The sequence below is a fragment of the Herpailurus yagouaroundi genome, unplaced genomic scaffold, assembly GCF_014898765.1.
Source record: "Herpailurus yagouaroundi ecotype Mexico unplaced genomic scaffold, PumYag 186, whole genome shotgun sequence".
Taxonomy (NCBI): Eukaryota; Metazoa; Chordata; class Mammalia; order Carnivora; family Felidae; genus Herpailurus; species Herpailurus yagouaroundi.
Window position 1 is genome coordinate 31,783,474 of NW_024412417.1, and position 13,359 is coordinate 31,796,832.

Consider the following 13,359-nt stretch of genomic DNA (forward strand, 5'->3'; position numbering starts at 1 on the left):
CTCTCTCTCAAAAACAAGTAAACATTAAAAAAGAAATTGTTTTTAATGTCCACTTTGTTCCTGACAGAGCCAGGCTAGTGAGCATGACTTACGTACATCTGCTGGCTAGAAGGTCTTTCTAACGCCCCCTGTCCTGCACCCCACACCACACAGAACCCAAGGAGGGAACTGTGAGCCTGCAAAGCAGACTCACTCACTTAGAGCCATTGCTCTGTCTGATGGCAGAGCCAGAACAGGCAAAGAAATTGCATCTGTGAAGTTTGCAGCTTAACTTCATTGAGTCAAGAAATGGACCAGTGACTCATCCGCCAGCGAGATGCTTTACTCCACTTCTAGGCGAACGTGGGTGACAGGGATGGAAACAGGTCCAGGGTGACTAAGTAAGGATCCTTCCTCATGGAAAGAAGGCAGGGGAGGAGTAAGAATCTCCCCTTAACATTTAGGAAGGCTGCCCCAAATTCAGTAAGCACCTTCTTGCTGTACAAAGTGCTCTTCATTCATTCATTCATTCATTCATTCATTCAATATCAAATAGTTACTGACCACCTGTTATGTGCCAGGTAGTCTTCTAGGCTTTTGGGGGACAGAAACAAAATAGAATTCCTGCCCTCTTGGAACACACATCCTTGGCCTGGGAGGAGACAGACAATAAAGGGTAGTAGTCATCATAAGCAAGGAAATCGTGCACTATGCAAGAAAGTGATAGTAGCTGTGGAAAAAATAATAATCCAGTATTTGAAAATGGTGTGGGAGTGAGCCATGGGATTATTTATGGAAAAAGCATTCCAGGCAGAGGAACAAAGCTGGGGCAAAGGCCCTGTGGTAGCAGTGTGCCTGGGGAGTGGGAGAAAAGCCAGGAGGCCAGTGTGTGGAACAGAACAAGTGAAGGGAGAGCCATGGGCCAGGAGACACAGGAACTGGATGGTCCAGAGCCTTATGGGCCATGCTCAGGACCTTTGTCCACCTTTACATGGGATGCGTGATTTGGTTCGCACTACATGATGTGGTGTTATAGGATAGTTATTCCTATTATCGTTGTTTACAGATGAATAAACTGCGATTCACAACCAAAGTCCCCTATTTTTTTCTCAACGTTTTTTTTTTTTTGTTTTTGTTTTTGTTTTTTGTTTTTTTTTTGTTTTTGTTTTTTTTATTTTTGGGACAGAGAGAGACAGAGCATGAACGGGGGAGGGGCAGAGAGAGAGGGAGACACAGAATCGGAAACAGGCTCCAGGCTCCGAGCCATCAGCCCAGAGCCTGACGCGGGGCTCAGACTCACGGACCGCGAGATCATGACCTGGCTGAAGTCGGACACTTAACCGACTGTGCCACCCAGGCGCCCCTAAAGTCCCCTATTTTTACAGCTGAGAAAATTAATACCCAGAGAGATGAAGTGATTTGCTCAAGGCCACAGAGTGGGCAAAATGGCACTGGCCTAGGACTTGGGCCTCTCGATTCTCAGTCCAGAGCCTTTTCCCCCACACTTCTACCCTGGAAATGAACTGCCCTTGAAGGAGGTGACCCTGGGCCTCTCTTGCAGATTCAGGTATAGATCATGGAGTTCTTAATACTGTGTTTTCTTTTCAGATCTTCTATGTGGACTAAAGAATCTCCTTCCTAGTAAGGGGGTTGGTGTGGAAAAGCTGTTAAACATGCATGTTAATGAACACGGGATGAGGGGAAGGCCAATGACTGTAATATGGCCAATGCAAGCTGGATGCTAATTGCTTCCTATGTACCTGGTCCTATTGTGAGCTTTGGACGTGTATTCATTCATTCATTCCTCACTAGCACCCTAAGGGGTAGGTATTGTTATTATTCTCATGTTATAGATGAGGAACTGAAACACAGATAACTTGTCCAAGATCACACCATAAGTAAAGAACGGAGCAGTACTCAAAGTTCAGGAAGTCTGGCTTCAGAGTCTGCTCTTAACCCCTCTGCTCACACTGACGGACCAGGACCAAAGGAAGTTACGCCAGCTGCAGGATTGGGGTCACCAAAAGCATTTCCTGTGGGCAACTGGGGAGTGGATGAGAGCCATCTTTTACTTTCCCACATTCTTACCTGGAAGATACTCCTTTCTCGAAGCTTCCCTTCAGACACAGACACTTTCAGAGCTTAACTGGCAAGACGACTTTCAAACACCTCCCTAGGAAAGAAGTCTCACCTCCCCTCTGTGACTGAAAGCATGACTGTTTCTGCTTGGAGTTATTTTAGGAGAGAGAGAAGCCATTCCCATGGACTGAAAACAGCACTCAGTATATGCTGATCTGTTAATAATGATAATGAGCATTTATGTGGTGCTTACACTTTCCAACAGGCTGTCATACTGAGTCATTAGATCACTCAGTCCCACGAGGGTTCTAGGTTGTCACCATTTTATAGATGAGGAAGCTGAGATGCACTGGGGGAGGTTAAATGGTTTGCTTAGTCACACTAGTGAGAAGTGGAGAGAGACTTGGACCCAAGTCCGTATCGAAAGTTCTAGCTACCACTCTGTGCTGGCTGAACAGCCACGCTCAAATATAGCCACTAAGACTTCAAGTTTCCCCCACTGTCCTAGAGTCGAGTGTCCCTATGAAACCTGTCGTGAGCAAGCTGAAGCGGCATAAAGCAAAGAAGCAATTACCATTCATTTGTATAGGAAATTTTTCAGCTCCCCAAGCCCCCAAAAAACCTCTCAGGCTTTTCTGATACCTTAGGACACATCTTGCTAAAGGATGCACAAAATAAGTCAAAGCACAGGCAGTTGATGCCGAGATTCTAAGTGTAGGTCCCAGGGAAGGATCTTGGTGGGGCCACTCTCCCTGCTTGGGGTGCAGCTATCTCTTTAATGGCTGCTGCTAAACTAATAATGCTATTTTCATTTTTTGCCCTTTTTTCCGTAGAAAGTCCTTTTTTGCATTAGCAACAAAGCCAGGTACTAATGGAGATCTCTCATAAAGGTGAGGTGGCATAACACAAACTTTCAAAAGGGGGAAAGCTGTATATTCCTGAATCACGTGAGCCCTTCAACCCATCTTTTCTCCTGAAGACAAGCATAAAGAGCCATGGCAAATTCCTGGGGGTATTTACTTAGACTTGAAAGATATTGGAGAAACCAGTTTCTAGGATTGAGTCGCCACTAAAAAAGATTGTTTTTATTCCCCAGGATCTGGCTGGCTGTGTCTGTTTTACTAAATTAGGTTGCCGACGGATTGACACCCATTGGCCACGTTTAGGAGTTTGTGTTGATATTACTGTTGTGAAAAAGCACATATTGGTCCCCACCATCTATATGCCTGTGACTAATTTTTTTTTCTCTCTTCCATTTCGTGCAACTTTTGCTTACAGCCTTCTTGGCGTAATTGACACATTGGCTCGGGCCTCCAAGACTGCCAACTTGGAGCCTTGAATCAGTTAAATCAGTTATGACAGATGTGATTATTTACAAGAAAATAGAAGTCACTATAATTAGACCTTCTAAGGAGTACATTTGGGTGGAGAATGAGAAAGCACAAGTCTGATCTGGCATGATGTGTTTGGATTTCAGCCCTGCGCAGGTTCTTCTCTGCTCTATGAAAGAAGGTGTTGGGGCGTCTGACACCCTCCATAGACACTGCCACGTATCAATTCTCGTGACAGAGCTATTGATAGATGGAAAGGCGAGGTGGTAGAGGGAGCATTAGATTTGGCCCCAGAAGTGGTTTCAGTTCTCAGCTCAGCCGCTTGTCCTTACATCAGTATCTTTTTTTTTTTTTTTTCAGTCATACAATGGGGGTTAAAAAAAAAGAATCCCTATCGTACCGCGTTGAGAAAATGAAAAGTGACAAAGACAGGTGTCTAGGACTGTGCCTGATATGAGGCACCATGCACGGGGCTCCTACCCGTCTTGAGCATGACCCTTGACCTCTCCGAGCCTCACCTTTCTCATTGGAAAATAGAAGTGAAAACCGTTTCATACAGTGGATGTGAGAGTTGGAGGAAATGAAGTATGTGAAAGGGGCTTCGTGACCATTTGTTGCTATTTCATGCTTCCATCTTCCTATTTTTTTTAAACCATAGTAGTTTTGGGGGACCTGGGTGGCTAAGTTAGTTAACTGACCATCTCTTGATTTCAGCTCAGGTCAGGATCTCACCATTTGTAAGTTTGAGCCCCACGTTGGGCTCTGTGCTGACAGTGCAGAGCCTTCTTGGGATTCTCTCTCTCTCTCTTTCTCTGCCCTACTTCCCCTCTCTGTCTCTCAAAATAACAAACTTCAAAAAAAAAATCCATAATAGTTTTGATTCATTGCATGCATCATGGGCCAGGCACTGTAGTAAGCTGGGTCATCTTCTCCGTTAGGTACGTAGGCATAGCGCCTAGTGCCACAATATTTTCAGAGCCCCACAAAATGTTTGATTTTAATTTCCCTTAAAATCAGAAGGAAAAAAATGAACATAATAATAATGAATATAAAATCAAATATAGAAATAAGAAACAATAATAAGCATCATGATTTATCTGGCCTGGATTGTACTCCTCTTTATACCGATGTAATATTAAAAACCCAATTTTTTCTGTTTTTTTATTTCTATTATTTTTTTTTTTTAATTTAATGCAGGAAGGGACCCATAAAGGCAAAAATGTATAGGGCTCACAAAAGTCATAATGCAGCCTTGATTGTGAGATCTTCACAAATGTTAGCCCAGTCATTCTCAGGAAGGTTTTTTAAATTCTCATTTTACAGATGAGGAAATTGGAGCTTCAGGAGGTTAAGAAACTTATCCAAAGCCACATGGCTAGTAAGAGACTGTATTAGGTTCGGCTAACAGCAGTAACCCCCAAATTTTAATAGCGTAACGCTTTAGGAGTTTATTTCCTGCGAACACGATTCAGTGCAGATGTTTGGCAGGTGGTCTTCCACACAGGGATTCGGGAACCCGGTCCTGGGAGCACTCTGGGTCAATTGGTAGATGGAAGACCCACATGTGGGAGGTTTTCAGGGGCTGGGCCTGAAATTGCCCCACATTACTTCCGCTTTCAGTCCACTGGCCAGAGTGTAGCCACATGACCATCCTAACTGCAAGGAAGACTGGGAAGTGGAGTCCCGCTGCATGCTTGGCAGGAAGAGAACATGGATAATGGGGAACCCTCTCAATCCCCGGACATGGTGACAGTGTTGGATGCCAGCCCACATCTTTTCTACCCCAAGTCCATGCTCTTTCCACTCTAATTAGCTGATTCTTGCCACAAAGCCCCTTTATGGGCCCTTTAATCCTGCCAGACTTGCCCGTTTACTGTGCCCAGCACCAGACCTTTGCCTGCCCCGTCCCCCTTGCTGTGGTAGGCGCTGGGAAGAGAGATGCACTGGGAAGGCGCTCCTCCTGCCCTGGAATTGCTCGCAGGCTAGCTTGAGAAGACCGCAGCCTGGTGCTGTGTGCTCCGTGTCTCCCAGTATCCAGCCCAGTAGTGCTTCTGGGCATGTGCTGAAGCCAGAGAATACCTCCACAGTGTGAGAAAAGGAGGCTGCACAGAAGGTCTCAGAGAGCAGGAGAAAAGAGGTTTGAGCTGGAGTCTTGGCTGGACCGGGAGCCTTGGGCAAGGCATCAGCGGTAAGGGGGTGGTAGCAGGTGATCTTGCAGCACTAAAATGCTGCAGTCCTGGTATTGCTAGTTATTTGCCAAAAACAAATTGTGTGGCCCTGCCCTTGAGCCGTTAACAGTGTTTGTTGCCTTTGAACCCCCGTGTTCATAAAGGACAAAACGGCTGGAGCCAGCTGGAGGCCAGATGCCCTGTGGATGTTTCTGTAACTGTTGGGCTAGCCCAGTGACCCTGGCGATGTTCCAGTAGTGCTGGTGTTGGTGGGCACCCAGGTCCTGCAAGATCAGGCCAACACCATCAGTCAGGAGACCCCTGAGTTGAATCGGAATAACTCCCTCCTCCAGGAAGCCCTCGGTGGTCCCTACCTGCTCGGAACTCAAGGCACTTGTTGCCATGCCACCTTAAGGTCCTGCATTGCCTCCTGACACCTGGCACACAGCTCTCCTCCCATTCCCCGTTAGTCTCTCACGCAGGCGCAGAACCCCGCTTAAAAATGTGTCTTGCAAGGAGACTTGGCATCCAGGACGCGCCCCGGGAAGAATTTGTTTTTGTTTTAATGCCGAGGACGTTTGCATGAAAACAGGATCTTTGTTGCTTAGGAATTGATCAACTCCTGCTGCTCCTTCTCCCTGCTGAAGTGCCAGCCCCATATTTGTCACAGGCAAGCAAGTAACGGGATGGCCGGGACCTCCACAGATAGAGGGTCCTGGCTGTTCAGGGAGGGCTACAGAGGCCATGGGGTCCACAGAGAATCCGGAATCCTTCCTACGCTGAAAAGAGCTCACAGGTGAGAGGTGCCCTTGGCCGAAGAAGTGCCTCCTGAGTGAAGATTCTTTGTGGGTCTAGTTTGTCCTAGATGCTCAGGAGAGAAGAGAAGGGGCAACACATTTAAGAAGGGGCCTCCACCTGCAAGGAGAAAAAAGGAACAAAGACAGCGCAGACGCAAGTGACAGGAACTGGTACGTAGAGCAGAGAGGTGGGAAGTGAGGAGCTGGACAGACGTGGGGGTCTGCTACTTACCCGTAGGGTCAGCATGGACGTGCTGCTTCACCTCTCTGCACCCCAGTTTCCTCACCTACAGAAGAACATCCATCTCTTGGGGGTGTTATGAAGATTAAATGAGATGCTATATGTTAAGTGGGTGGCATGGTGAACACTCAATAAAGGCAGACTCTTATTATTGATATTAATAATAACAATTCATAATAATACCAGATGCTCTCCATCCTAAGGAAGAGATATCCAGATGGCCACAAAAGGCTATTTAGAGAAAGGACTTGAACTTGATTTGACACAGCTGTGTCCACTGCAGACCATTCTTGAGGAGGTTGGAGAAACAGTCCGCGAAATCGAAGTAAAATCGCCCACATACCCATGGAGGGGGGTTTTCCAGCCCCCCCCCCCCCGGTCCATTTGTGGCCCCGGCCTGGCCTGACAGGCGTCGGCCTAGAAGGGACAGAGATGAGAAAAGCCTGGAGTGACAAGTCAACCCGTCAGGCCCTTCCTCTTGCCTCAGTGCTTGGTTTCTGGAGGGCAGGAGGGCGTTTATGTCCACATGCCCACAGGAGGCCGGACACCTTTCTCATTCTGCGCCCTTAATATATGCTAATCAAAGCTGAGAGCCTGCAGAAAATATCTGCTTGGCAAAGCCCTGCTCCCTCGCCTTGGCTTGCCCACCCTCCCTGGGCTTCCCCTCCCATCTGCCTATCCAAGGGCGTCCATAAATCCGGCTTTCGGAGCCCTCGGGGGCTGGCAGGGCTGCCGTGGACCTCAGTCACATCTCGGTGGAAACAATTGAAAACCACTTGGCAAAAAACAAGGGGTGACCTAATGTTTCGTAGCAAGAATACATTTTTTCCTCGCCATTCTTATTCAAGCCCTGGAGAGAAAGCCGGCTGCTCTCCAACTCCTTCGGGCTGGGACCTCAGGGTTTCTTATTCCTTTCTCCCCGCTTTCTGACCACCCCCCAGGGGAAGCACGGGGAGGCCAGGTTCCCGGGCTGGCTGTGGCCCCCACGGCCATGGAGGAGCGGATCGGGCCTTACCTTCCTGACTTGCCAGGCGGCCTGGGTCCCCTCAGAGGCAAGGCTATGGGCTCAGGGGCCTGTGAGAGGCCCATATATGGAGCCTGGGGAATGTGGGCTCTGGCAGTCGGCCTGGAAAAAATGGCCGTGTTCTGAGGGCCAACTCTGCCGAATTATAAATAGCACTGCCTCCCTCCCCTTTCAGCCTGCTGTGTCTGTCACCGAGCCTTCATAGAGTAAGTTGGAGAGGACCGGACAGGACAAAGGGGCAGGCGGTGGGGAGGAGGGGGAGACCTACAGGACTACAGGACTTTCGGCAGCTGTCTTGAGATCGATAAAGAGAACTGTCACCAGACCGTGGGGCTGAGAGTAGACACATTTGAGGCAGCAGAGTGACTACTGGTTTAATACGTTTTTATAAGCCAAATAAATATGGGGGGGGGGCGGGGGAGAACTAAGGGAATGTTTAAGTACAGGAGATGGCTTTAGAGGAGGTTTTGGAGCCTTTAAAAAAATAATAATAATCAATTGCCTCAATATATGAAAGCTTTCTCTCTGGCTCCAAAAGGCCAGCTGTTGTGGCTTCCAAATCGGAACCTTTGGACAGGTGCCCACAAAGGCCCATCCTGGGAGTCTTCTCCCAGATGATTTCTCAGTGGGTTTTGGTATCTCCCTGACCTAGGGGAGGCAGGGGCACTCACCCCTTCCCCACAAATGTCTGCACGTTCTTTTGCTCACCACGTCGAGGGTGATGAATTTGGAAGGTGTTAGAAAATAAAGAAAGGAGTGTGCAGCTCTGGCTGTAGAAGGCCCTCCCCCCAGCGATTCACACCTGGGTGATAGTGATCGGTAGGAGGTGTTCCAGCAAATTCTGAATTCTGGAGGAGGGGTGGGCTACTACTGCAAGGACCCGAAGTCCTGGGTCGTGCCCGTGACCGTGCTGGGTGCTCCTGGGGACCGATGGCCAGGTCTGCTGATTTGCTGCCCGGCCCTCCACGGTCAGAACTCCGAAGTCGGGTCTAGGGGGCTCCACTGAGGACGATGGGACTCAGGCGCCCAAGGTGTGTTGAGGGCCAGCACACCCCTACATGGGTGTCCGTGCCTCCTCGGTGAGAGAACGGGCAGCGCTAACAGCGGTTGCTTGTGTCCTTTGCTGCAGTGCTTGTGGCCCTTTGTGGCCCTTGTGTCCATATCACAGATTTGGAAGTGGGCTTACCGATGGGTCTCTCCTCTCCTACCTTTTTATAATCCCCCTTTCCTGCGTGCTCCGGAGCTACGTGTGAAGTCAGACATGTTGAAAGAAAGCTTAAAGAGGAACAGACAAACCTTTGTGTCTTTTGGACACTTGTCAGTAGAAGATCTGCGGACCCCACAGAATTCAGGCAACCAGTCAGCATGGGGTGTGAGTGGGTGGACTTTGGAACTTGCCCTAGTGTTAGATTTGGAAGGCCCGTCCCAGGGAGTGGCCTGAAACCCGTGCCTCTGGAGCCCTAGGCGGGGGAGGTACCTCAGAGGCTGAGAGACAAAGGGCTTCCAGACTTTGGCCCATTTCAAGCAAAGTAGCTCCGCCCGTTCCCTGCTTTAGGATTAGACAGCATCATTTGAAAAGGGATGTCATGTCTTCAAAAGTGTGGGAACCAATACTGTGGCTCTCTCTGTCATTTCAGTGCTAAGTAAATGATTGTGACTCTTGTCTCAGGAAGGGAAATCTCAGAGCGCTGGGACAGGGAGGGAACCACAGTGAGCATCTTTTCACCTCCCTTCCTTCGGCCACTGAGGCCCGGGGAGGTGATGGGATTTGTTGAAGGGATGTGAGTGGCAGGACCTGGGACTCAGAGCCACTGCAGGTGCTCGTAAAAGAGGCACGATGTGCCCTAAGCACCCCCAGTGGTGGTGTTTGATCCGATCAAGACAGACAGCTTCCCAGAGGAAGTGACACTGAGCCAAGATGAAAAAGATGGCAGGTGACAAGAAGGTGACGAGGGGCAGGAGGATTATCCAAGCAGAGGAACCACATGGGGGCTCGGGCAGGCAGTTCAGGGAAGCAGAGGCTTGGGAAAGGCGTTGGCTTTCATGGGAAGACCCCCCCCCCCCTCTGCCTGAGCTCACATCTCGCCTAGGGAACGAGGAAGGTGAACGGCGTTACCACCTGCCAGGCGAGGCCACGTTCTGTGGGCTTTCAGAGCGGTTCCTCTGGCGGACCCGGAGCCCAGCTTACCACGAACAGAGCCTGCTCCCCAGAGAGGTGTTTCTGCTGGAGCCCAGGCAGGATGGCGTGCTGGAAGGCTTGCTGCAGCAGGACTTGAATACATAATGTGCCTCCTCTGACTTGAGCTGTGAGAAAGTCCAGACGGCCTTCTCTAGACAGGAAAGGACATCGCAGGGACGGTGGGGTTTGCTCGCAGTGAAACTCCCTGTGGCTTCCTGGGGAGAATATCGGTCTTTTTCTCAGGGTGTGCACTTTGCATGAGCGTAGGCCCTGTTCGGGCCCCAGATCTTGTTTCTGGTCCCAGGGTGCACCATTTATTCCTTAATCAGAACTGAAGGGGGACTTGGGTAAAGATCCCCGGAAATGTGGACATTGATCGTTGTCACCCAGATGATACGCTTGAAAAAACAAATACATGTTCTTTGCAACATAACATCCTAGAAAAAGGATTCCTACTCTTTTATATTCTGCTCTCTGGGGAAAACCAGCACGGGCTAGTGCCGACTCATCCAATCGTGGGCTTACCTTATCCTCAAGCTTCATGAATCCCACAGAACCGAGGGGGAGTCTGGGATGGCTCAGGAGAGTATGCAGAGGTTTACTAACTAGCAGTCAAGCAGAGAATTCCCAGTCACTCCCACTTGCTTTTTTTTTTTTTTTTTAAAGTAGGCTCCGTACCCAGCATGGGGCTTGAATTCACGACCCCACAACCCCAAGATCAAGAGTCACATGCTGTACTAACTGAGCCAGCCAGGCGCCCCTCTCCTACTTTCTGATACCCATTTGGAGGCGGGGACTTTCTGCACAAAATGCCTTACTCTGTATTCATGAGATTCATAGTCTCCATCCTGACATGCTAGCCTCGGTCCTGCGAGAGTGTGGTTCATGCTTCAGCTGTCTCTGGGCCAGGGTTTCTCAAAGTGTGTTCTGAGGAGCCTGTGTCCTGCGTGATGCTCTGGGACAAAGGGGTTGTGTTGTCATGTTAGTTTGGGAAATGCTGCCTACTGATTCATCTTGCCTGTTAATTCTCTGTTCAGATGTCTACGCCAGATATCTTCCCAGACCACCATTACCACCGCTGTCAACACCTATCCCCATACCCGTTCTGTTCCTCAGAGTCCTTTTATTTTTTGTTAAGTTTGTTTCTCAATTTTGAGAGAGACCGAGACGGCACCAGTAGGAGAGGGGCACAGAGAGAGGGGGAGAGAGAATCCCAAACAGGCAGCGCAGAGCAGAGCCCGATGCGGGGCTCAAACCCACAAAGCTATGAGATCTTGACCTGAGCCAAAACCAAGAGTTGGACGCTCAACCGACCGAGCCACCCAGGTGCCCCCTCCGAGTCCTTTTATATCCTGATGTTATATTTATCTGTTGAGTTTTGTATTGTCTGTTTCCCCCACGCTCACAATGCTCCACGCGCCAGGGACCTTGCCTGTTTTGTTCAGTACTGTATCCCTTGTGTCTAGAACACTGCCTGGTTCAATAAAATAATGTGTCATTGGACAGTGAACACATGAACCAACTGATATGTTCAAACCCGCAGGACTCTTCCATATAGAATTCTGTTTAATTTTATTTAGCTCGATATTTTTTCATACTTCTTCCCCCTTTTCTTCAAACGCCCAGCTCATCTCATCACGTAAGCCCAGGTTGAATTTGACCCTGAGAGGCCAGCTCTGACCATTCTACCAGGAGAAGCTGGCCTCCTTGTCCCACACGGTCTCATCACCAGGTTTCATTTTCTTCGTGGTTTAATGACCAGTGGAAATTGGCCTGTTCATCAGTTCTCTCCTAACAAAGAGTGTGTTAGTTCACTTCTCTGATCTGAGCTCTGTGAGGGCAGGGAGGTCATCTGTCCTGTTCACCACCGACTCCCCAGGGTTCAGAACAGTGCCTGGTAAGTGATGGGTAATAATTTGCTGCATGAATAGCCCTCTTTTCTGACTAACCCTTATCAGCAGCCCGTAGAATTTAAATTCCACCAAACACGCTCTGGGACAGGCTGTTTTCTGTCAACCCTCACAACCAGTTGCCAGTCATTACATTATGGTAGCTGCTCCTCTTCTTCATAAAACCACCAAGTGTCGGAACCAGAAGGGACATCAGAGGGTGTCTACACCCAGTGCTCTTGGTTTGTTGTTGTTGTTGTTTTTAAGTAAGCTCCACGCCCAATGAGGTGCTTGAACTCATGACCCTGAGACCAAGAGTTGTGTGCTGTAGTGACTGAGCCAGCCATCCCCCACCCTCACCAGTGCTCTCGTTTTTTCAGAGGGAGAAATAGATGAATAGAGGCTTTGAGAGGGCAAGGGCTACCGGTTCAGGACTAGTCCCCCAGGGCTCCTGTGTCCTACTCGAGTTATCCTCCATTGTCTGTGTTCTAGGGCTGCTGTACCAAACTACCACAAGCTTGGTGGAGGTCACAAGTCTGAAATGAGTCTCACGGGGCTAAAATCAAGGTGTCACCGGGCTGTTCCTTCGGGAGGCTCTAGGGGAGAATCTGTTTCCCTGACTTTTCCAGCTTCTGGAAGCTGCCTGTGTTCCTTGGCTTATGGCCCCTTCTTTCATCTTCAAAGCAATGGCCTATTGAGTCTTTCTCAAACTGTGTCACTCTGACTCCCTCTTTCACTTCTGAGGACCTTCATGATTACATCGGGCCCGTCCAGATAAGCCAGGATCATCTCCCCATCTCTACGTCCGTAACCTAACCACATCTGCAGAGTCCCTCTTGCCATGTAAGATAACATATTCACAGGCACTGGGGATTAGGGCGTGGACCTCTTTGGAGGGGACGTTTTTCTCTCTGCCTCTCATCACACCATCTGCCCCTTGCTACACCCTCCGGCAGATGCGCGCTCTCCTCCCCACTGGGACTCCCAGCACTTTCTGCATCTGCTTGTCACATCACTTTATAGCTCGCCCAGTGTCTGGCTGCCTGGCCGGGCTGTGGCTTCCTCATGGGCAGGGCGCTCATCTCTGTACCCAACCGTTAGCACATTCCTGGCACTTAGGAAGCACATAGGAAGTGCCGTTGCCTTGGCTGAGATGGATGTAATCCACCTCCGTTTACTGCACCAGCCCCCTGCTTCCATTCACTGAACTGAAGGGGCCCCCCCCCCCAGCAGGTTCTGCTGTTTGCGTTTTGCCATGGGATCAGTCCACAAAGAGAGCAAGAGAGAGCCTGGCCCCAGCTTTGGTCTTCTGCCACATTAAAGTATGAAAAAATATGAGAACTGATTACCGTAAAACCTGCAAAATCTTTATATCAGCAAGTTTACTCTTGATATCCAGAATACTCTGCTATAGAACCGAGTTGTGAGTTTAGCACGAGGTTTACATTTAAAAGACTTTAAAAACTTTTTTAAAATTTTATTTATTATAAAGAGAGACAGCAGGGGAGAGGGGCAGAGGAAGAGAGAGAATCCCAAGCAAGCTCCACACTTCGCACAGAGCCTAACACGGGGCTCGATCCCACAACTCTGGGACCATGACCTGAGCCAAAACCAAGAGTTGGAGGCTCAACCAACTGAGCCACCCAGGTGCTCCTATATTTAAAATACTTAA

General features: G+C 49.2%; 1 protein-coding gene and 1 long non-coding RNA gene across 5 annotated transcripts in view; one reads left to right on the forward strand and one right to left on the reverse strand.

The window, feature by feature from the left end:
• Positions 1 to 13,359, forward strand: part of ZHX2 (zinc fingers and homeoboxes 2) — a 164,095-nt gene that overhangs the window by 27,359 nt on the left and 123,377 nt on the right. The window lies entirely within an intron of this gene.
• Positions 4,576 to 7,754, reverse strand: LOC121042931 (uncharacterized). 2 transcript variants are annotated; one of them, XR_005796542.1, is made up of 3 exons: positions 7,611 to 7,754; positions 6,587 to 6,692; positions 4,576 to 6,472 (listed from the first exon to the last, which is right to left on the reverse strand). It is a non-coding gene; the product is annotated as an uncharacterized LOC121042931 (long non-coding RNA). The 2 variants fall into 2 exon arrangements; XR_005796541.1 differs by lacking the exon at positions 7,611 to 7,754 and having other exon boundaries at positions 6,587 to 7,193.